Genomic DNA, 23,757 nt, shown 5'->3' with positions numbered 1-23,757 from the left:
TGTACCATGTAGACCGCAACTTTCTTGTACCATACCCATGTTTTCCGCATGGCGTTATATGGCTTGAGGACTTGATCAGAAAGATGAACTCCCCCCATATACCGATTGTAGTCCAGAATACAATCGGGCTTGAGGGCCGGTGTTGTGGTACCTCGCACAGGGACAGGTGAGCTGCCGTTGCCATGAATAGTGGTCAGCATAAGGACATCCCTCTTATCCTTATACTTGACCAGCAACAGGTTTTCATGGGCAAGGGCATGGGACTCACCCTTGGGAATAGGTGTCTTAACAAAATTTAGAGGGAGGCCTCTCTGGTTTTTCCGCACGGTCCCACAAGCGGACGTGGATCTGGCGGCAAGGGATGTGAAGAGAGGGATGCTGGTATAAAAGTTGTCCACGTACACGTGGTAACCCTTATCCAGCAATGGGTGCACAAGCTCCCAAACGATTTTCCCGCTAACACCCAGAGTGGGGGAACAATCTGGGGGTTCAATACGGGAATCTCATCCCTCATACACTCTAAACTTGAGAGTGTACCCGGAGGTACTCTCACAAAGTTTATAGAGCTTCACGCCATACCACGCCCGCTTCGAGGGAATATACTGGCGGAAGATGAGTCTCCCCTTAAAACTGATAAGAGACTCATCAACCGAGAGCTCCCTGAGGGGTACATAGGCCTCCAAAAATTTGGCCCCTAAGTGATCGATGACCGGCCTCACTTTTAAAGCCGGTCATAAGCGGGATCACCTCGGGGTGGACATGCCGCATTATCTGCATAATGCAGGCATTTCCAAATGGCCTCGAACCGCCTCCGTGCCATGACCATACTGTAAAGCGGGGTCTGGTAGAGGACGTCCCCGCTCCAGTACTGTCTGACACTTGGCTTTTTGACCAGGCCCATATGCAGCAAGAGGCCCCAAAATGTCCTCATTTCTGCTGCATCAATGGCGCACCATTCATTGGACCTGGCCAAAAAAGAATCAGGGTGGTGGGCGATGAACTGCCTGGCGTACAGATTCGTCTGCTCCACCATGTGATTGACAAAACTGTCACTGAAAAAATAACTGAAATAGTCAATTTCAGTGAATCCAGAATTGTCAATCCGGATTCTGGAGTCGCCAACAAACTCCAGAACCCGTGGCTGATAACCCTCTGGGGGTCTCCAGACAGGTTCACCGGAAGGGGGCTCCGGTAAACTTGTCTGGGGGGTCGGACTCCTAGTACGAGCGGCATCACCACTCGCACTAGTGCCGGCCACTGGGCCACTATCATGGGGGGTGCAAGGCCTCGCCTGGCGGCGTCTCCGCCGCCGTGCAGGGGGCTCATCATCAGTACTAGATGATGAGGAGGACGATGAAGAACACAGAAATGTTGGATCTTCATCGTCCTCACTGACAGATTCGGAGTCGGAGGCAAGAAAAGCGTATGCCTCCGCTACCGAAAATGCCCGGCGAGCCATCGCCTTTTTTGGTGGTGGTGGGGGGGGGCGGTGGCGGGGGGGGAGGGTAGTGTGTGTGTGGGGGGGGTTATGTACTGTGTGTTTGCTTGGTGTACACTATATATAACGGTGTGTGATTAGAAATCACACACCGTTATATGGGGGGAAAAAATGCTGCAGCCCCCCAAAAAATGGGGGGGGGGGGGGCGCTAATGCAGCGCCCTGAACCCCTAATAGGGCCCGGGTCACACTGAAAAACTGCAGAAGACCCTTGGGGACCTATTAGGGGGTCGGGGGGGGAGAATTTTTTTAAAACTTTTTTTAACTTTATTTTTTACTATTTACCCTACCTTTCCCTGGGCTGTATGCTTTCCCTGATCTATGGGGGGCTTCTTTTCTTCTCTGGGGGCTCCGATCTTGGCAGAGGGGGGGTCCCGGTCTTTCTCCAGCAGCTCTGACCACTGACTGAACTCAGTCAGCGGCGGGAGCTGCGGGAAGATGCTGTTAACCCCTCCCCTGCCGGCTGCTATTGGATGGACGATCGTCCAGCCAATAGCAGCGATCCTGGGGGGGTGGCGAAATCGCCACCTCCCCATAGATACAGTGGGTGATAGGGGGTGTATCATACACCCCCGATCACCTTGTATCTCCGGGTCAGCGGGTCGCACGTGACCCGCATCGCCAGAATAGCCGCAAATCGCATGTGTGAATTCGCCGACATGGGGGGGGGTCTAATGACCCCCCTGGGCATTTGCACGGGATGCCTGCTGAATGATTTCAGCAGGCATCCCGGTCCGATCCCCGCCCGGCGCACGGCGGGGACCAGAACTGCCCATGACGTAAATGTACGTCCTTGGTCCTTAAGACCCAGGGTGTCGGGACGTACCGTTACATCATGGGTCCTGTAGGGGTTAAATAGGGAAGTTAGTACATAGTACATGTCAAGGTGGATGAGCCAGTCACCAACCACTATCTAATAGTGCATATGAGTGCAGGCAATATAAGGGGTGAAAGATGTGATGTGACACTGTATCAAATAAATCAATGTCTATGTCCAAGATATGAAAAATAATAATTTTATTGAGCTACAGTATAAAATTACATAAAATGGGAGTGCAGGATCCTTGCACTCACTAAGGCAATTACACTAATCAGATACAGTAAGTTGCCTAAGTTAGAATTAATAAAACATATGCGGCAAGTGTGATATATGTCCAGATAATAATTAGTACCAGTGGAGTGTGGTAAGAGCGCCTGCAGTGTACTTGCAGGCGCTGGAGGCCCCCTATTTGGAGCCCACTGTTCGTGCAAAGAGCAACTCAGTTCAATAGACAAGTATAGTCAATAGGTTTAGCTGAATCCACCGGCCCTCTGGGTCACAACAGCGCGGCGGCTGTATGATAAGGTGAATATAGGCAGCACGGCAGCTGTCAATGACAAATCACAGCACGGCGGCTGTCATGAGATGAAGTCCGGCCGGTACACAGTACCGCTTACCCTTAGATGGAGGATGTGGCGGTCCTCAGTGTTGGAGTCGGGTACATCGGTGCAGGGTCAGGTTCCAGCGGTCCTGGAGCCGGGCAGTAGTGGAGTCGGAGGATATGGCAGTCCTCAAAGATGGTGTCGGGCGCAACGATGCAGAGTCCGGTTGCAGCGCTGCTGGAGTCAGAGGATATGGCAGTCCTCGGTGGTAATGTCGAGCCCAGCGGCGCAGGGTCCGGGTGCAAGGGAGCATGGTCCGGAGTCCAGATGTAGGTCTTAAGTGGGAACGCCCGCTCCTAGGTCTGGTGCCTATGTGGAGGAGCAGACGCGTTTCGGTCCGCCTAGGACCTTGCTCAGTGATCACTGAGGAAGGTCCTATGCGGACCGAAACGCGTCTGATCCATACACAGATAATATTAGCACCATCAGCGAAGCACCATGCAACTCACCCTTCTGCACTGGGACCCAGACCGGCATCACAGCTGTATTTCCACCACACGCATCGCTCCTCCACATAGGCACCAGACCTAGGAGCGGGCGTTCCCACTTAAGACCTACATCTGGACTCCGGACCGTGCTCCCTTGCACCCGGACCCTGCGCCGCTCGGCTCGACATTACCACCGAGGACTGCCATATCCTCCGACTCCACTACTGCCCGGCTCCAGGACCGCGTGAACCTGACTCTGCACCGATGTACCCGACTCCAACACTGAGGACCGCCACATCCTCCATCTAAGGGTAAGCGGTACTGTGTACCGGCCGGACTTCATTCTCATGACAGCCGCCGTGCTGTGATTTGTCATTGACAGCTGCCGTGCTGCCTATATTCACCTCGCTGTTGTGACCCAGAGGGCCGGTGGATTCAGCTAAACCTATTGACTATACTTGTCTATTGAACTGAGTTGCTCTTTGCACGAACAGTGGGCTCCAAATAGGGGGCCTCCAGCGCCTGCAAGTGCACTGCAGGTGCTCTTACCACACTCCACTGGTACTAATTATTATCTGGACATATATCACACTTGCCGCATATGTTTTATTAATTCTAACTTAGGCAACTTACTGTATCTGATTAGTGTAATTGCCTTAGTGAGTGCAAGGATCCTGCACTCCCATTTTATGTAATTTTATACTGTAGCTCAATAAAATTATTATTTTTCATATCTTGGACATAGACATTGATTTATTTGATACAGAGTCACATCACATCTTTCACCTACATAGTTTCACACCTCTACATAGTCACATTCTAACTATCCCACAATACATTTTCAACCACCATCCTCTAAACCACAAGCAGATTAACTATATTGTCACTCTCATTCATTCTCTTCTCACTCATTCACACATTTATATACATACACATTGACATACTCATAAATACATATACCCACCCAATACAGCCCAACACACTCGTAGCATATCTAGGCCTGGAGAAGAAGCCAAACCACTGATTGTCTATTTCTACCATTTTCTGGAGTGCTGAGAGGGTATCACTCCTTGGCTAAATTCTCGGTCAGATTTTTGTGTGTTAGATAGAGTACCTCCATGCTTTAATATAAGGGGTACTATTGAATAAGAGAAGGTAATGTGATAGGTCTGCAAAAATGTGTTTTTAGCGTATGCTTAAAATGTTTGATGTTGGGAATTGATCTAATTGTCTGGGATATGGCATATTGCAGCAGTGGTGTATCATGAGAAAGGTCATAGAGATGAAAGCAGGATGTTCGGATTATGGAGGAGGTTATCATTGAGGATTAGCACAATGTATAGTTGAGGTGCCCATTCATGGTGGGTTTGGCTGACTGTCTAAGGTGTATGGAGGCCTTCCGACTCACGGATAGCAGATTGTGTTGGATTTTCTCTGCCTGAAAATCTTTTCTTGGAGGAAGAAGCCAGAGCAGTCTGGCTGTTGCTTACCCCTCCCCTATACATAGAGAACACAGGAATGTTTTATTATATCTAACATAATGTGTATGGGAAGTTGGACCGACAATTCTTTGAAATGTAAGGCCAGTGGTTTCGAGTGGTGGACAGAAATGAATGACACGATAAGATATAAAGAGATGTAGCATTGTGAAGAGCTTAGTGGCTAAATACCCTATTAACCATCTAGCCACACAATTTCGTGTGGGGTGCCATATTTCTCACCTAGCTTTTGGAATGAAGCAACTGGTCAGAGAGGCAGTAGTCCTGGTGAAAGGTCACTGATACGCCTCAATGTCTGGTGCTGGTTGTACAGTGCTGACCCCAAGGTCAGGTGTCATTGATGCTATTCTAACTTTAGTGAAAAGTGACAATGACACTAAGAGATGCCTGGTGAGTAGTGAAAGTGATCCCATAAGTCTTTTTGATTGTTGTTCTTCATTCTATTCTTTAAAGGGAACCTGTCAGGCTCTTCATGCTACCCCAAAAAGGGGAAAGCAAGAAAAACATCAAACTAGACACACACAGTAAATCCTACACCATTTGAGCACATATAGCTCTCTTATACATGGGGTCTACTCAGCTACCTTGAGAAAGAGCTCAATATTGATTAGAAATTGCTGTATTTGCTCTGTGTGTGTGTATGGGGATCAATGTTTTTTAAAGGCCCTGGCTACAGCCTTTTTGTTTATTAAAGCCTTGCTAGGGCCAAGTCCATGTTTGCTACTAGGGGAACTGGTTTGTTTCTATGAGTATGATAAAAGAAGACGCTCCCTCATTGCAATGAGTGATGATTTACTGTAAAACACTGCTTCAACAACAGCTGGGATAGGTAGAAACAGACAAGAAGGCAGCATTAGGTCACTTCTTCCTGCCTTGCTGGACTTGAGTGACAGAGCTCCCCTTAATGGTTTATAGAGAGAGACCTGTGAGTCAGGCACCAGCCCACTATATGGGATTGACAGGTCTCTCACTATGCTTGTATTCAGGTGTCATGAAGAACTTGGCAGGTTGTGCTAATTTAGTATTTTTACAATATTATTTAAAAAAAAATGCAGCTTACGAATGAATAGACAATTTGTTTAAATTCATAGTATACTGTATACTCCACTGAGTCTTGCAAGTGGTGACCAGATCAATAACTTAAAGATCAGAATGATCTGATGAGTGGTCCGGCTCGTCATTTACCCCACAGCTTGACCCTGATAATGATATGGTCACATATGGCAACAATACCATTCCGACTTTAAGGAAATAAATAGACTACATACTCATTAGGCAAAATAACAATCCATCACTTTGTCATTGGATCCTTCTAAATATGGCCTTTTTTTTTTTTATTATTAATTAAGTTAATTGCATCTATGATATACCACGTAATTATATACTAAGTGTAGCTTTGACATGCATGTTACATCAATAGGTTGACCATCAGTAGCAATGAGTGCTCTTTCTACAATGTACTAATATATAGATTAGTCTGGTGTGATACACAGTGTTTGTTGGAAAGCTATCACTGCAGTAGATCCAGCAGGAAGGAGAAGTGTAAGTCCTCCCTTTACATTTTCCTTTTTTTTTTTTTTTTAGCATTTGGCTTGAGATCAAAAATTAATGAAAAACTGTTAAAAAAAAAAAAGCATCAGCATTTAAAAAAAAAAAAAAAAAACTGGGACACCAGCCCCTATACTATAGGTTAAAGGTAGTGTCACATAGCAGAATGCTATTGTGGCAAACCTCACAAAAATGACATTGTATTATCACTAAATAGCTTGGGGTGCCCTGATCACACACTTTTTACGGTTTCTTGATATGTTCCTGAGATATAAGGGATTATATTTTTCTGACAATTCAGGGACTCAGTCAGATGGGCGGAAACTTAATTTAAATAATGGAAATAAATATGAGGTGATGGGTTGGATTATATAGTCAGGGTGTATGTATTAGGCCTGACTGTATAATCTCGCCTGACTGTATAATCACCTGATATTCACCTCCATTATTAAAATTAAGTTCCCTCCCATCTGACTGATTCCCTTAATTGTCAGACAAACGATAAACCTACATATCTTAGAAACAGGAGGCTGTATTAAGAAACTGTAAAACGGTGTGGGATCAGGGTGCCACAAGATATTTATTGACCATACACAGGTCCTCTATATCTAAGCAGAAATGAACCTGTGTGAGGATTTCAATCTGGTGAGGATTTATTGTGAATTTTCTCCATTGACTTCAGTGGGGAAGTGACAATAAATTGGCATGCGTTGTGAATTTTGCTGCATAATAGTTGTAACTCATTTTTGTATACAATTTAAATAATCTAAAGAGCAAATCAGATGCATGTGGCCACAAATTCCGCAGTATGTGGATGTACCCTAAAGCATTGGAAAATGTTTTACTTTTTTTTCATAACCAGTGACACTCTTGGGCTTAGTCTTCTTCTGGTATTGGAGTTCAGCTAGGCTAGGTTTACACAGCATCCTATCCCCTCCTCCTATCCCGTCCTCCTATCTCCTCCTCCTATCCTGCCCTCCTATCCCGTCCTCCTATCCTGACCTCCTATCCCATCCTCCTATCTCGACCTCCTGTCCTGACCTCCTATCCCGTCCTCCTTTCCTGTCCTCTTATCTCAACCTCCTATCCCGACCTCATATCCCATCCTCATATTCCATCCTCCTATCTCAACCTCCTATCTCGATCTCATATGGCGTCCTCATATCCCGACCTCATATCCCGTCCTCATATCCCAACCCGTAATATGTGTACCAGGTATTGAAATATCTCCAGCCGTACGGAAGTTTATTTTTATTTTATTTTTATTTATTTATATAGCGCCTACAGATTCCGCAGAAGTTATCTGGGAACATACATTTTCCATTGATTTGCATGGGACAAAAACCCAGACCCTCACAAATGGGGGTAGTTACGGGTTAAATTACCTATCCAATGTTTGTTGTTGACATATAAGTAACATCTGTGCCAAGTTTCACGTTAATATCTTTAGCTGTTTGGACGTGATGATGGAACATACACACATACATACACACATACATACACACATACATACATACATACACACATTGGGGGAGATTTATCAAAGCTGTCTTTGTCCCGCATCAATATAGACCAAACCACAGAGGGTTAGCGCACGTCTCTTGATAAATTCTGTGCACAGACCTTTTGATCTATACTTTAGTCTATATTTAAACCTGCTCCAGTATGGTCTGACATTTCAGCATACTTTCAGCCGATACGACTTGTCGCTGAAAAGTCGCTTTTGATAAATTGAGCAACAATGCATTTTTTCATCTAAAATAGACTGGAATGCATCTATTGCATGCATTTTTAGACTGCGACTTCTTGTGCGACAAATTTAGACAGGAAAAAACTGTCTAAATCCTTTAATAAATCTCCCCCATTGAGTTATATATACATATATATATATATATATATATATATATATAAATATGTCAGCATCTTGTTTTCAGCACTAACATATTTTGCAGCACTTTATAATACTGAGGGTACATTTACAGACAGAAAAAGGACATAACAGACACACTCTATCAATGCAGACAAATGGAGTAAAAGGCATGATCACAAGAGCTTACAGTCTATATACGCTTTAATGATAGTTGCCTATAGTTGCTGGTGATCTAGGACTCATTCAGAGCTGTTGATATATGAAAGGCAGCTATAGTAGAGTGTGTGTTCTAGTTCTCACCCAGACAGACATATATAAACCTTTCTCAGCATAACAGCTGTTAAAACAGATTTGGGTGATAAAGCAAACCATGATAGATTGGAGCATGGTAACATTTATATGTCCGCGCTGACCTGATTAAAAGAAAAACGTCTTGTTATAGGGCCATAAAAATAATGGGCATCTATGTGCTGACGCTGCTGCGTGTTACAAACCACTAAACAGTAACCATATATAGCCTGAGCCGATGACTTCCAAGCAGCGCAGCACACCAGCATGTTAGAGTCTAGCATGCTGTTATAGCTGGGAGTTGGGTCAACAGCGTGAACTTGTCCTTGAAATGGTTTCAGATGATCTTTATCTGTAATGAAAATCCATTTACAGGTTTCTTGTTACTTGCAAAGAATGAAAAGATACATGATATTGTTCAGGCTCGTTTCAGATAGACATGAGGCTAGGAACAGATACAACTTTTGTTTGACCTTTTATGGGCCAAAATTTGGCCAGGATGAAAAAATGCCTTACAAAACGTATCCCCTATCCAAAGGTTAGGGGATAAGTGTCAGATCGTACGGGGTGGGGTGGGGCTTCGGGGTTAATGACGGTTATGACTCCCCACGATCTCCTGTATGGGGCCCGGCTCTCCTCCTGAATGTGGCGTGTCGACCACCGCACCTAGCAGCAGCCGACGCGCCCCCTCAGTGCAGCTCTATGGAAGAGCAGGAGATTAGCGAGTGCAGCCCTCTGGCTCTCCCATAGAGCTGCATTGAGGATAGGGCATAAGTTTTGTATCCCAGAGTTTTCCTTTAATACCTCCAGTAATTATCAGCTGCTGTGTACCTCAGAGGAAATTGTGTAGTTGTTTCCAGCTTTACTACAGTGCTCTCTACTGACACCTCTGTCAATGCACAATCAAATCCCCATAGTGAACCTCTCCTGCTCTGGACAGTTCCTGACACAGAGAGCACTGTAGTCAGACTGGAAAGAACTACACAACTTCCTGTGGAGCATACAGCAGCTGATAAGAACTCTAATTTACAAATCTGTTTGAGAATTTTTGATTTGAAATTTTTTTTTCCACCAGAATATCCACGAAATACATGGAAGAGTAGCTTGAAAACATAGCTAATCTCTTTTAAGAACAACATTGTACCTGTCCTTAGGTTGAGTGTGGTATTACATCTCGACTCTATTTACTTTATTTAAAGGGGTACTCCGCCCCTAGACATCTTATCCCCTATCCAAAGGATAGGGGATAAGATGTCAGATCGCCGCGGTCCCGCTGCTTGGGATCCCCGGGATCCCCGCTGCGGACCCCGCTGTCATTACTGCACAGAGCGAGTTCGCTCTGTGCGTAATGACGAGCGATACATGGGACGAAGCAGCGTGACGTCATGGCTCCGCCCCTCGTGGCATCACGGCCCGCCCCCTTAATACAAGTCTATGGCAGGGGCGTGACGAACACCACGCCCCCTCCCATAGACTCGTATTGAGGGGGCGGGACGTGACATCACGAGGGGCGGAGCCATGACGTAACGATGCTCTGGCCCCTGTGCTGCCCGTCATTACATGCAGAGCGAACTTGCTCTGTGCAGTAATGACAGCGGGGTAAAAACAGTATTAAAATCAACTTTACTGGTGCTGGTTGCATATGAAAAACACATTTAAATATTCCTACAGAAAAAGTCAAAAAAAGGGACCTAGAGGGAAAAGGATAAAAGAGGAAAAGAGGCAGAGGAAAGAAAAAATAAGAAAGGGGAAAAAAAGGATGGGGGGGGGGAGGGAAGAAAAGGAAAATAAAAAAAAGGCAAAACCAAAGAATTAAAATTTACTATGGTAAGCTCAACCAAATCACTCCAATTTCTAGACACAACAGTGTGGTTACGTGATAATAGATTAACAGACTTATACATAAAGGAGACTGATAGGACCAATGTATTATCTTTTGATAGTTTTCATCCTAGGCCTATGATAAAATCTTTGCCCTGGAGTCAGTTATTCAAAAATAGGGGTTATCCACAGATATTGCTGCGACAATACAAGATGAGACTAGTCAACACAACTAGGGAAGAGCTGTTAAACACCAGACAGAAAGAAAAAATAGAATCCCTTTTGTATCCACATACACCACTCTCAGCAATAAGATTGCTAATATCTTAAGACAAAATTGGAGAATTGTACAACACACCACAGATTTAACTAGCCCCCCGGTTATGGCTTATCGTAGGGGGCACAATTTCAAAGATATTCTGGTGAAGTCAGATATAGGTAGTTCTAGACAGAACAAAATTGGAATAGACACGTGGTTGGGTTCCAGGAAAGGCAATTTTCCATGCCTGGGATGCAGCCACTGCAATAGTATCATTAAAGGGGAGACTTTTTTTCACCCCCAAATAGGACAAAAATTTTCCATATGTGATAGATATACTTGTAGGTCATCATTCCTAATTTATCTGTTACAATGCCCCTGTGGGCTGTATTACGTAGGGGAAACTTTGAATGAATGTTGTATTCGGCTCAACAGTCATAAGTCTTCTATACAGACAGGAAAGGTAGATCTCCCCATCCCGAGGCATTTTAAAGAACTGGGCCATAACATCAGTCAGCTGCGCTTTCGAATAATTGACCATGTCCCCCCTCTCAGACGTGGAGGAAATAAGGAGAAAATCCTGAAACAAAAGGGACTAAGATGGATACACAAATTAAATACTTTACATCCTCATGGCCTGAATATAGATTTTAGTCTTAAACCTTACTTTTAATCAGAATCCTAGTCTCCTTCAGTTTTCTCTTTTAGCTCTTTCATTTTATTCCCCCTTCCCCTATTCTTTGGTTTCTTCTTATTTTTTTTTTTTTTTCCTATTCTCCCCCCCCCTTCTTTTCCCCCTTTTTTTCTTATTTTTTCTTTCCTCTGCTTCTTTTCCTCTTTTTTCCTTTTCCCTCTATGTCGCGTGTAACAGCTCTTCCCAGGTTGTGTTGACGAGTCTCATCTTGTATTGTCGCAGCAATATCTGTGGATAACCCCTATTTTTTTATTTATTGCACATTTCCTTATTGCACATAGCCACACTGTTGTGTCTAGAAATTGGAGTGATTTGGTTGAGCTTACCATAGTAAATTATAATTCTTTGGTTTCTCCTTTTTTTTTTTTTTCCCTTTTTCTTCCCTCCCCCCCCCCCCCCTTCTTTTTCCCCTTTCTTATTTATCCTTTCCTCTGCCTCTTTTCCTCTTTTTTCCTTTTCCCTCTAGGTCGCCTTTTTTGACTTTTTCTGTAGGAATATGTTAATGTATTTGTCATATGCAACCAGCAGATGAGAGGTGTTGATTTTAATACTGTTTTTACTGTTTTTTATTTAAGGCACTGTTCACATTACTTGTCACAACCAGAGGGAGAATAAAAACGCATGGGGGACTCCACAGTCCTGAATATCACCGTGTACTCACTGCAGCAAGCGGCGCTAGTTGCGCTATGGATATGCGCACGCAAAAATTCTTACGTTACGAATATGCGCATAAGCATGGAAATTTTGACAGAATCACCGACGGGAGGTCATGCAAGCTGCAGTGCTATTGTTTACAAACGGACCATAGAACGTGAGTGGAACACAGTTTATGGACATATGACAAATCGTATGAAAGATCAGCAAGTCAGAGAAGCAATGTGGAGTCCCCTGCATGCCGCACTTCCAAAGGTTTTTATGTTTTATATTGTATTTATTACATATTAGATTGTATTATACTGCTTGACAGTTCTTAAAGCACATGGTTCATGGCTCAACCTATGAAATTCAGAGGGTGGTCTGAACTGATAATAGTATTGATTGCACCTGTATTTCCACCTATCACATGTATTTGCTACCTACGGTATATAGGTATGGTTCATTGATGTTTGTACTATGCTTGAGAAAGGCTTGTTAGCCGAAACGTCGCATTGTTTTTTGCTCTGATGCAATAAAAAGCCTGCACTTTAACCGGATCTGGTGATTGGCGCTGTTTCCTTGAAGTGACGCTCTGTATTTAACCCCACGCTTGACAAGTAGGTGGAGTACGTGCGCCACACTGGTGAACATCCTGTGCTGGGTCCTTTCCATTGGAATATATATATATATATATATATATATATATATATATATATATGTATGTGTGTGTGTTTACTAATTCCTCAAGTGCTTAATTTGTTGCATTTTGCCCTTGTTGCATCCACCTAACAGAACCCACTAAGTTGGTCTGGCCGTACATGCTGTGTTCAACTGCAATCTCCTGGTCTGTCCTGGAAGTAATGGCTGATGAAGGATGATGAGAGCAGTTATCCATACATCTATAGAAATGATTGATATCTGTATTGCTATCTGTACTGCTGTTGTATACAAATGGCATCATAAGTAAAACAATTTGAACACAATGAATCACTTCCTTAGTGACTATTGCTGGGCCACAGAAGTATAGAATAACTTGCCAAGTAACACAGAGTCCTCTGTGATTATCAAAATCTTTCCAAATTAGGAACTTTATACTGACTACAGAACAATGGCCGGCTGTAGGCAAAGATATACAAAAACGCAAGAGACTAGTTGTCGCCTACAGACACAGTGATTGATGAAGCTTCCTTTCCCCAGCTAGATCTGGGATTCATATGTCTCATATATCTATCAAGATATGAGATATTAGGTCTGTAAGCTCATAAAGATCTCAGTGTTTTCTGATGTCAGAATCCTTGTGATTGTTGCACAACTTTTTCCCCCATTGAGATTATGTCCCGTTTAAAGTTATGTCGCACTCTTACTATGACTGGTCATGAAAGATGTGTATGTTTCATGCAGATTTCACCCATTCCATTGCAATCCAAAGCATTTCCACAGCAGATAAAGCATGCTGCTGGTTTAAAATTTAGAAAATGTCCATAATCTTCCTGAATGGAGTTTGTTAAAGGGGCATTCTAAAATCAGATACAAATAAATAAATGCTACAGGAGCATATAGCATTACATACCTGTCTCATTGTTGAAAACACCAGGACCATTTCTTTTGTTGCTCTGTGATTTATTTTCCTATGTCAGATAATCACTGTGCTTCCTGGTTGATCAGATGCTCAGTACTACAATTCCCAGAATGTAATAGGTTCCCTCAGCATTTCACTACAGCCTTCCCACCCTGCTCACTCCCCCCCACCCCCCCCTCCTGCCAGTTCCCGATCCAGACCTGCTGCCAGGGCTGGCCCTACAATGGGTCCCGCTGGGTCCATTCAACCAGGCAGCACCTTCACAAGGTCTGCAAATTGCTGCCCTGAGAAGATTTTTGACCCTTCCGTGACCCATGATGGACCTAGTTCATCATGGTGCCACTCAGGGAGTATGGAGTGGGCTCCTGACTCTAGCATGCTCCATACCTGGTGACTCCCATCTGTTTTCATTAGCTGGGGGTCGGCGGGCCGCCGCTAATGGCCAGCATGCAGTGAGCCGGCTGTTAACCCTTTAGATCGATTTGAGCGGCGTCTAAAGGGAGCTTTTAACCATCCCAATAGCTGCAGGGCTTACCTCTCCTTTCTCTGCACCAGGCTCTACCAAATGATGGCAGATCACACAGATCAATAAAGTTCTATGGAACTTCATTGCCATGCATTTGTTTGTACTTGTCATGGCCCAGCACAGCTGTACCACCTGCTATGCTCAATGCAGTTTGGGTGGTTGTAGGGTTACAGGGTCTGCTGGACAGTTAAATGTATGTTTGGGGTAGGGAAATACGTAGGATCCGCAGCGTAAAATACGGTGACACAACCCATAGTGTGCCTCCAGTTGTTGCCATCTCCTGCTCCGCCTGGCCCTGCCCCTGGCCTGCTCGCAGTGGCAATCTGCTGCTCCGAGCAGCCACACAAGGGCCTGCGAGCCTCCGGGCGCATGTGCACTGTACTCAGACATCGCGGCGGCTCCGCAATGTCCGAGTACACTGCAGTGCACTCGTCGACTGGCAGGCCTCTGTGTGGCTGTTTGGAGCGGCGGATTGCTGCTGCGAGCAGGCCAGGGGGCATTGCGAGGCGGGGCTGGGGGTGGCAGCAGCCTGAGGCACACTATCTGTCAGGTCATCGGCGGATCCGTAGCATAAAATACGCTACAGATCCATTATGTGTAACCCTACCCTTAGAGTTCTGAGGTCTATATATTAAAGGAAATCTGTCATCAGTTTCACCTGCACTAACCTGTTGGTACAGACAGGTAGTGCAGGTGACACTGATGACAACTATATGTACCTTATCCCGTTCCATGCTCTGGATCTTCTTCTATATTCCACCTTATCTTCTGTTCCGGGGCTGACTTGGAGCATGGACGCAGCTCTGTGACATCACTGCAGCTGTATGCTAGCAGCAGGACCCAGCAGAAAACAGCAGCGGTGACATTACAAGTTGGGCCCGGAACAGACCAGTATCGTTTGTCATCAGTGTCACCTGCACTACCTGTCTGTACCAGGGGGACACCAGGGCACCATTAGCCAATACACGGTCCGAGGATTGAGACAGCTTCTCCTGGGCCCGGCAATGGGCAATAAATATTCAGATACAAGGTTAAGGATAACTGTCTTTACTGAGGCAGTTTAGATGGTAATTCCTTTACAGCATAGATTGGTGCAAAGGGAGGTGCATAGTAAACCTTTGAAGTCTATCGCCTTGCTGGGACTTGTAGTTGTTTGTGCTGTGCTGTATATTGACTGACTTGTGATGAATGGCAACTCACGCTGACTTTGGTGCTGCAGACTTACTGAAGACTATTGACTTTCTTCCCCAGAGTTTAGTGCTTACTGCTAGGCTTTGACGTTCACCTGAGCATAGGGGATTTCCTTAGAAGATGCGTGGTTGCAGCATTAGACTTCTGACAAGCTTGAGACCTCCTCAAATCATCTCACACTTCTCTCTTCTCCACACTGTACCTCGGGAGAGCTCTGCACACAGCAGAAACTGAAACTACTCAGGGCATCTCCTCCTCCCCTACACTATATACAGGGCAATTTAGAGGATTCCCATTTGGGAAGACAGGTCATCTGATCCACTCTGCACCTTCTCTGCTAACAGGCTTAAAGAAACAGTAATATAGAAAATTCTAGAATAACGACAATGGCATAACAATATAATATATTGAGTCCTGAGTAGTGGGCCCAAGACAGACACTGAAGGCAATATCTGCCTGACAGGATGGGCAGGAGATGGTATTCCGTACTGGGGTACCACAACAGGTTAGTGCAGGTGACATTATAAAGCACTTGCGTTGTATTGGTCTGTCTCAGAAGTGAAGTAAAGTTTACCGTTGTTTTCTGAAACCCTGACTACAGAAGTCGTTTTTGCCTGGGTTTTGTGTAAGGGGAACAGCTTCTTTAAAAAAAAATTGTGGGTCCACAGAAGGGACTCAGGAATGCAACACTCAAGCCATGTAACATATCAAGAACCACAACCCTCATCATCAACCCATTACAGATATCCACAAAGTCCTGTTCCGGCATCACATGTAGATGTCCCCATGTGCACACCCTTCTGTATGCGAATGATGACTTGCTAAGGTTTCCTGTATCGTCTATCACTGCAAAAATAAAAGTCTAGACTGCACAGTATACATTTTTAATGTGTCAGCCAATGCATATTATATATTCTCTACATAACATTTTGCTGCATACATTAGGGGTTTATATTTTGCACATGCATATATGGAGATGTGATATGACAATTATATTGGCAGAAAAGACTATTCAAACTGAAAATCTTATCTGAAAGGAAAAGAGATGAGGAAATGGCTTTATAACAAACTGTAGATTTAGCTGTAGCCATGCAGCAAGAATTTCCTGCCAGACTGGGTTAGAAAGGTTATATTTAATAAGAAAGATTTTACAGTCTGCAGACTTATGTTTGCTTAGAAACTGAAAAATCAATCTACCAAATTAAAGTGACATTTTTATATTCAAATGATATTTGCCATGTGTATTTTGAGTATTACTAACCAGAAGTGGACAAATTCAAACAAAAAGAAAATGCATGCAGCACACAGTATTTCAGAAGAGGGGATACTGCTGCAGCTTGTGACTAGCTTAGTGGGGAGCACCTGCTCTGACTCTTCATCTCAGAAAAAGCTACAAGTGAGGGGCTGTGGGGACTGGTAGTCACCAGATCAAAAGCTAGAGGGAATCAGGGTGGATAAGTATTGCATATTTTTTACAGCCCAAAGCAACATATAGACATGCTTAAATCCTTTAATATCCCTTTAACATATACTCCCCTGTCTGCAAATCTTAATATTATCAGATCGGATAAAAATCGAATTAAGGGAAATCAAGGCTCTTTCACTGAGCTTACATTACATTACGTATTACTGTATGTTGGTTGTTTTTTCTTGACTTCCTTGTAGGCTGTGCAATTGTTGGGTCTATAATATTATGATATATTGATCGCTATATCTATACTCATATGCCTTTGCTAAATCCTATATGCTATTGCTAAAATATTGCAGAAGAACTTTGTTTTCCTTAATTCAAAACATTTCAGATGCTCTTTGCCTGTAATTAAGATGAGAACCTTGGGATGAGCCTGAAGATACAAGAAGTTAGGAGTTGAAGTCTAAACATTGGGCTTATGTGGAAGGATGGAAAAAATCTCAAGATAGAGAAGTTGACACATAAGTGACCTATGCTACGCCATGCTCGAATGACCAATCAGCATATAAAACGATGATATGATACGATAGTTTTACCCTCCCCTTTTTGTCAATTGTAAAAACTAATGTGATTTTCTAATAAAGACAGAACTCCTTGGGAGGAATTGCTGAGAAGGGAATTTATACCAACATTGTCTGGTGTGAATTTGTTTATGGCAACACTCAGCAAAATAGCACAGCGGTAGTCACTCACAGTTTCAGGCCTCACCTTAAGGCATCCTTGACACTTTGACATTATGGACAATAAAAATAAGCAGAGCTGCGGTTTAAAGCAAGGAGATGAAAAAGGGCAGAAGCCTGAGCTGCAAATAAATGAAACAAGGCTACCTTGGAATATTCCTGATCATCAGGAGATTCAGGAGAGCCTATTAACAGGGTAAGTAAAAGAGAGGGACCAGGGCAGACAGAAGCATCGGCACTGGAGTGGTCAAGATGAGTACAGTGCACTTTGTTATTTAGCACGCAGCAGTTTTGTAAATTACTTTAGAGAACCCCTTTAACAATTCTGCTTCAGAACATTCACTGCCAGTTCAACATTTTACTTCAGGTAGTAATAAATCCTATTAGTCCGCCATGGAATCACAAAACTTCATATCATACATGTCCCCTCATTGATGCTTATCTTAGCTAGTGGACTCATATCAAGGTCTTCACTTCTACATAAGTCAATAAGTTAAAGTAACAATATAAAAAAGATCCCAGCACTCACCAAGCAGGATGCAAGAAAGGGATATATATTTACATTTGGTCACAGAATGGGTACGAATAGAATGAGTTTTGGTACAGCAGACCCAAAGGCCTGCTGTAGGGTAAAACCTCTCCAGAAGACCACCTCTTCAAAAAGACTGCCCCCAGAATGTCTGGTATAATTTTTGCATGACATGTATGCTTCTTTAAAGGGGTACTCCGGCCCTAAGACATCTTATCCCCTATCCAAAGGATAGGGGATAAGATGTCTGATCACAGGGGTCCTGCCGCTGGGGACCCCAGCAATCTCTCATGCAGACACCCACCTGTGGCAGCTGCACAGAGCGATGTTCACTCCATGTCTGAAGGGTCATGACTACGGGGCCGGAGTTTCATGCACAACTCTGAGGGGGCAGGGCCATGACATCACAATACTCCATCCCCTGCACTGCCCATCATCAGCCACAGAGTGATCCTCACTCTGTGCAGCTGAAAAACAAAGGTGCTGCAGGAGAGATCGCGGGGGTCACCAGCAGCAAGGTCTCCACGATCTAACATCTTATCCCCTATCCTTTTGATGGGGGATAAGATGTTTAGCGCCGGAGTACCCCTTTAATATGTGGTTTGCCTTTGTGACACCTGTAAAGTTCACTGCCAAGCTGAATTGACTCAAGTACAGTTCCTTTTAATTCTTGTTTTTATATAGTTTTCTTTGTCTGGTTTATATGTTGTGCAACAAAATGCATAATCTTTTAATAAACATGATCAGGTTAAAAAATGTATATACATATATACTATACCATCATAAGTGGGCCCTATAGTAGCCAAGTCATATGGAAACTGGTGTCTGTGTTAGCCCCTTGTAATATGATGGCTGACTCTTTTCTAGTGTCAGTCTGTGACCATTAATTATCACAAAATATTCCATAATTCAAATTTCATAAAGTTGTAGCAGAAAAATCCAGCCGTATCTGTTTTTGTCTCAGATCTGTCAGTATAATGGGAAACAATTTTTTTCAATTTGCCAGTGACATAATCACATTTGCTGCAGAGATAGCTTTGCTACATTTTTCCATACTGATAGATAAATGTGAGAATGGATCCAGCTGTTAAACATTCATTGTTATGGAAGAAATAGTGTAACTATTGCATCACTATTACTCAGAAGTTTTAATCAGTTGTTGATGACAAATAAAGTTTCAGAAAATATAGACACAAAAGACTATGGAGGATCATATACTTCCTGTGTCACTAACTTTAATAACAGGAAATGATTAATAAAGCAACAACTACAGAGACGCCTGATGTTTCCAATTTACCGTATATACTCGAGTATAAGCCGACCCGAGTATAAGCCGAGACCCCTAATTTCAACCCAAAATCCCAGGAAAAGTTATTGACTCGAGTATAAGCCTAGGGTGGGAAATACCTCATCCCCCCCTGTCATCATCCAGACCCGTCATTAACATCCTCATCATCCCCTTGTCATCATCCCACACATCCCCCCTTCATCATCCCCTTGTCATCATCCCACACATCCCCTTATCATCCCACACATCCCCCCTTCATCATCCCCTTGTCATCATCCCACACATCCCCCCTTCATCATCCCCTTGTCATCATCCCACACATCCCCTTATCATCCCCTTGTAATCATCCCACACCCCCCCTTCATCATCCCCACCCCCCTTCATCATCCTCTTCTCATCATTCGCCCTCAGTGGTCTTCAACCTGCGGACCTCCAGAGGTTTCAAAACTACAACTCCCAGCAAGCCCGGGCAGCCATCGTCTGTCCGGGCTTGCTGGGAGTTGTAGTTTTGAAACCTCCGGAGGTCCGCAGGTTGAAGACCACTGCGGCCTTCAACCTGCGGACCTCCAGAGGTTTCAAAACTACAACTCCCAGCAAGCCCGGGCAGCCATCGGCTGTCCGGGCTTGCTGGGAGTTGTAGTTTTGAAACCTCCGGAGGTCCGCAGGTTGAAGACCACTGCGGCCTTCAACATGCGGACCTCCAGAGGTTTCAAAACTACAACTCCCAGCAAGCCCGGGCAGCCATCGGCTGTCCGGGCTTGCTGGGAGTTGTAGTTTTGAAACCTCCGGAGGTCCGCAGGTTGAAGACCACTGCGGCCTTCAACATCATCCAGCCCCCTCTCACCCCCTTTAGTTCTGAGTACTCACCTCCGCTCGGCGCTGGTCCGGTCCTGCAGGGCTGTCCGGTAAGGAGGTGGTCCGGTGAGGAGGTGGTCCGGGCTGCTATCTTCACCGGGGGCGCCTCTTCTCCGCGCTTCCGGCCCGGAATAGAGCCGTTGCCTTAACAACGACGTATCTGCGTCGTTGTCAAGGCAACGTGACTATTCTGAGGCCGGGCCCGAAGCGCTTAGAAGAGGCCTCCCCGGTGAAGATAGCAGCCCGGACCACCTCCTCACCGGACCACCTCCTTACCGGACAGTCCTGCAGGACCGGACCAGCGCCGAGCGGAGGTGAGTACTCAGAACTAAAGGGGGTGAGAGGGGGCTGGATGATGTTGAAGGCCGCAGTGGTCTTCAACCTGCGGACCTCCGGAGGTTTCAAAACTACAACTCCCAGCAAGCCCGGACAGCCGATGGCTGCCCGGGCTTGCTGGGAGTTGTAGTTTTGAAACCTCTGGAGGTCCGCAGGTTGAAGACCACTGCGGGTGGGGGAGTTCACTCGAGTATAAGCCGAGGGGGGTGTTTTCAGCACGAAAAATCGTGCTGAAAAACTCGGCCTATACTCGAGTATATACGGTACAAGGCATCTGTATTTGCTTGGTTGTGTTATGATAGCCAGGCGATACTGGAAAATAATTGGGCTTAAACCCACCTGCAAATGACCAACCATACCGACCATACCATCCACTTTGAAACAGTCAGGATATGTTTCACAAGCAAACCTGGTTTGCAAAATGGTGCCCAGTATTTCATATACTTGAAGATGTATAGGTCCCAATTAGTAATCTGCCCCTCTCCAACATGAATTAACTTGATACCGTATATTGTATGGTACTTATGAGGCTGCATAAAGACCATATTATTCTATGTTTATAAGTACTCACCAGTCACATTTTTGTAAATATGTTATTACATCTTTTCATGTGACAACACTGAAGAAATGACACCCTGCTATAATGTAAAGTAATGCATGCACAGCCTGTATAACTGTGTTCAATGTTGTGAAAATAGCTCAAAATAGCTCAGCACACAGCCATTAATATCTATGCCTTGGCAACCTCTGGATATGACGCTGAGCATGTGTACTCAGCCCCTTTGGTAAACCATAGAGATGCCTGTTCTAAGTGGAGCCTGACCTGTGAAATTGCTGTTTGATCCACCATGCTGCATCTCAGTTTTAGGGTCTTTGCAATCTCCTTATAGCCTATGTCATTTTCATGTAGAACAACTGTTTATTTTTTCCAGATCCTCAGAAAATTCTTTGCCATTAAGTGCCATTTTGAATTCCCAGTGACCAGTATAAGAGAGTGTGAGAGTGATAACACCAAACTTAAGACACCTGCTCCCCATTCACACCTGAGACAATGACATCATCCAGTCATCCACTCTGTCTCTGTCCAAATCCCTCTCTGAAAGCAGCCCCACCCTCCTTAGAAACACAGACCAGGTGGTTTCTGCCCTACACTGGTGAGCAACCAACAATTGGAGCAGTTTTTTAGATAAGTATTTGGAAATTTATTGTCCTTGATTGAGGCCTGGTCAATGGTTGTGATGTCGCCTTGAGGCTTGAGGGACATGTTCCATTTATAGTGTAAAATAACATACATCCCTGCACCCCATTCATTCCTAATCTGAATGTGTTCTAGTTTGTCATAAGCTTGTATTCAGACTCTCCTGTCTCTCTCTGGCAATTGTCATTTTCTTAAAATACCAATACTGTCATGTCTGTGATGTTGTGTTCAGGACTAAAAAAAATTTCTCTACAGGTTGATCTCTCCAGTTTTCTTTTAGAAGGAGAGTTATCATTATTTTCAAACGTATGGTTTTTATATAGCAATTTTTTGTTTAATTTACTATTGCATACATGCGACCTTTTTATCAAATAGTCGCATGACCTTGATAAATAAATCACATGTAAGCAAAACCCGGGAAACCCACTTGCAAAAGCATTTTTTAAAGCAAAAAAGTTTTTCCTTATATTAATAGCCAAAGTTCTTTATCTACCCTTTACTACCAGTAGCGTTGCTAGAGTGACGGGGAGGGAGGACGTACGGCATCGGCTGACACCCTGACTGGCCTGCCTGGCACTAAATGGCTGCACTCAAACTATCCCGCAACACTCCATCCACCCTCCTCAGAAATTAAAAAATACTAAAAACATACTATGCCGCACCATGCATATCCGTTTAATGTTAATGTTTAATTTTGAGCCCGCATTTTGTGACATTGGTGGACGGAGTCTTGCGTAGCTGCACTGGGGCGGGAGTATATGTCAGGAAGGAATACAGCGCAGCACCAACAGACACATAAACAATAGAGAAGCCACAAAAAAATAAAAACAGCTCGGTAAGTTACCCACCCCAAAATGTGCATGAAGCTGTATTACTATGAATGTTTATTTTCTTTTAAAGGAGTTGTTAGTTATATAATAATTTTTTTCTATAAGTAACATTAACATTAATGTAGTAGCTTTGTTTCATGATGCATAACAATAACAGTTATTAAAGTGGGTGTTAATGTCCTTTTCTGCAGAGGTATGGACATGGAATACATATGGTCAATTCCGGGCCTGAAGAAACGCCCAGAGGGCGTGAAACGGCGCAGACGGTTTGGATGGGGCTCTGTAACACCTCCTGCCCTGCCATACCATCTATCCATATGTAGCCATTGTAATCACGTTTTTAATAAAGTGCACAGCATCGGTGAGTGATCCGCTTCTTTCTTTCCTTATCTATGGATAATCTGACTTTTAAATAGAGATGCAACTTTTTTTCTTCATAAATAGTGACTTTCGCATTTGATAAATACATGACCACTGCAAAGTAAAAAAAAAAAATTTACTACAGGAGCAAATTTCATAAATGTGCTTTGGAATAAGCAAAAATCAAAAAGTCGCAGCATGTATAGAAAAGTTGCACGTGCGCAAGTACATACAACTTTTTTTATGCAAAAAAAATCTACTACGGAGCTTGATAAATCTCCTTGTTATTGTGTAATGATGAAAGTTCATTCTTGTTCTCAACTTTGGCCATGCTTCACCTACATAGCGATCCCTGGTAGGGTCATACAATTCAGTAGACCACCTTTGGTGTGATACCGGTGAAGGTGTCTGGGATTGTGTAATTGTGTGTGCTGAGAATATTTTATCTTGGTTTTACATTTTCTCTGGTTGCAGGGAAATGTTCTTGGTGAGCACATTGATGGACATTTATCAAACTGTTTAACGTTTTTTTTTTTTTATGTAAATTTGTGCGACATTTTACCAAGAAAGCGAGAAGAGCAGTTTTTGTTTTCCCGGGTAATTTATGCTGTTTTGAAAATCTGACTTGACATAGTCAAACATTTATTAACCGCGACTTTCGCATAAAAGTTGCAATGGCTTGAAAACCCTGCTAAATTTACTCCAGGTCAAGCTAGGCTTACAAACCTGTACATTTTACTCATTTTCAGAGAAGTCTGTTAGCAAACAAACGGATAGCAATATTTTGGTATAGTTTGATACTTTCCCAACTAGTCTAGCTGTGTAATCTTTTGGGTAATTTTTAAAACTAAATTGGACAAATTTTAAATGTGGTGTGCAAAATCTTGAAAAAAATCCCACGCCAGCGAAAAAAGAGAGAATTTCTTGATTTTGGGTTCTTTAATGAACAAT

At 43.8% G+C, this 23,757-nt stretch overlaps 2 long non-coding RNA genes across 2 annotated transcripts in view; both read left to right on the top strand.

Moving 5' to 3' along the window:
- Positions 1-12,097, top strand: part of LOC130357682 (uncharacterized) — a 32,438-nt gene extending 20,341 nt beyond the window's left edge. Inside the window, exon 3 of the long non-coding RNA XR_008889221.1 lies at positions 11,903-12,097. This is a non-coding gene — a long non-coding RNA (uncharacterized LOC130357682). The remainder of the gene's footprint in view (positions 1-11,902) is intronic.
- A 10-nt stretch (positions 12,098-12,107) lies between these two features.
- On the top strand, positions 12,108-22,804 carry LOC130357683 (uncharacterized). Its single transcript, XR_008889222.1, has 3 exons — positions 12,108-12,236; positions 21,351-21,572; positions 22,638-22,804. It is a non-coding gene; the product is annotated as an uncharacterized LOC130357683 (long non-coding RNA).
- Positions 22,805-23,757: the final 953 nt, after the last annotated feature.

This window comes from Hyla sarda, chromosome 2 (genome assembly GCF_029499605.1).
Source record: "Hyla sarda isolate aHylSar1 chromosome 2, aHylSar1.hap1, whole genome shotgun sequence".
NCBI lineage: Eukaryota > Metazoa > Chordata > Amphibia > Anura > Hylidae > Hyla > Hyla sarda.
The sequence above is the reverse complement of the archived record's forward strand: the minus strand, read 5'-3'. Positions and strand labels throughout refer to the sequence as shown.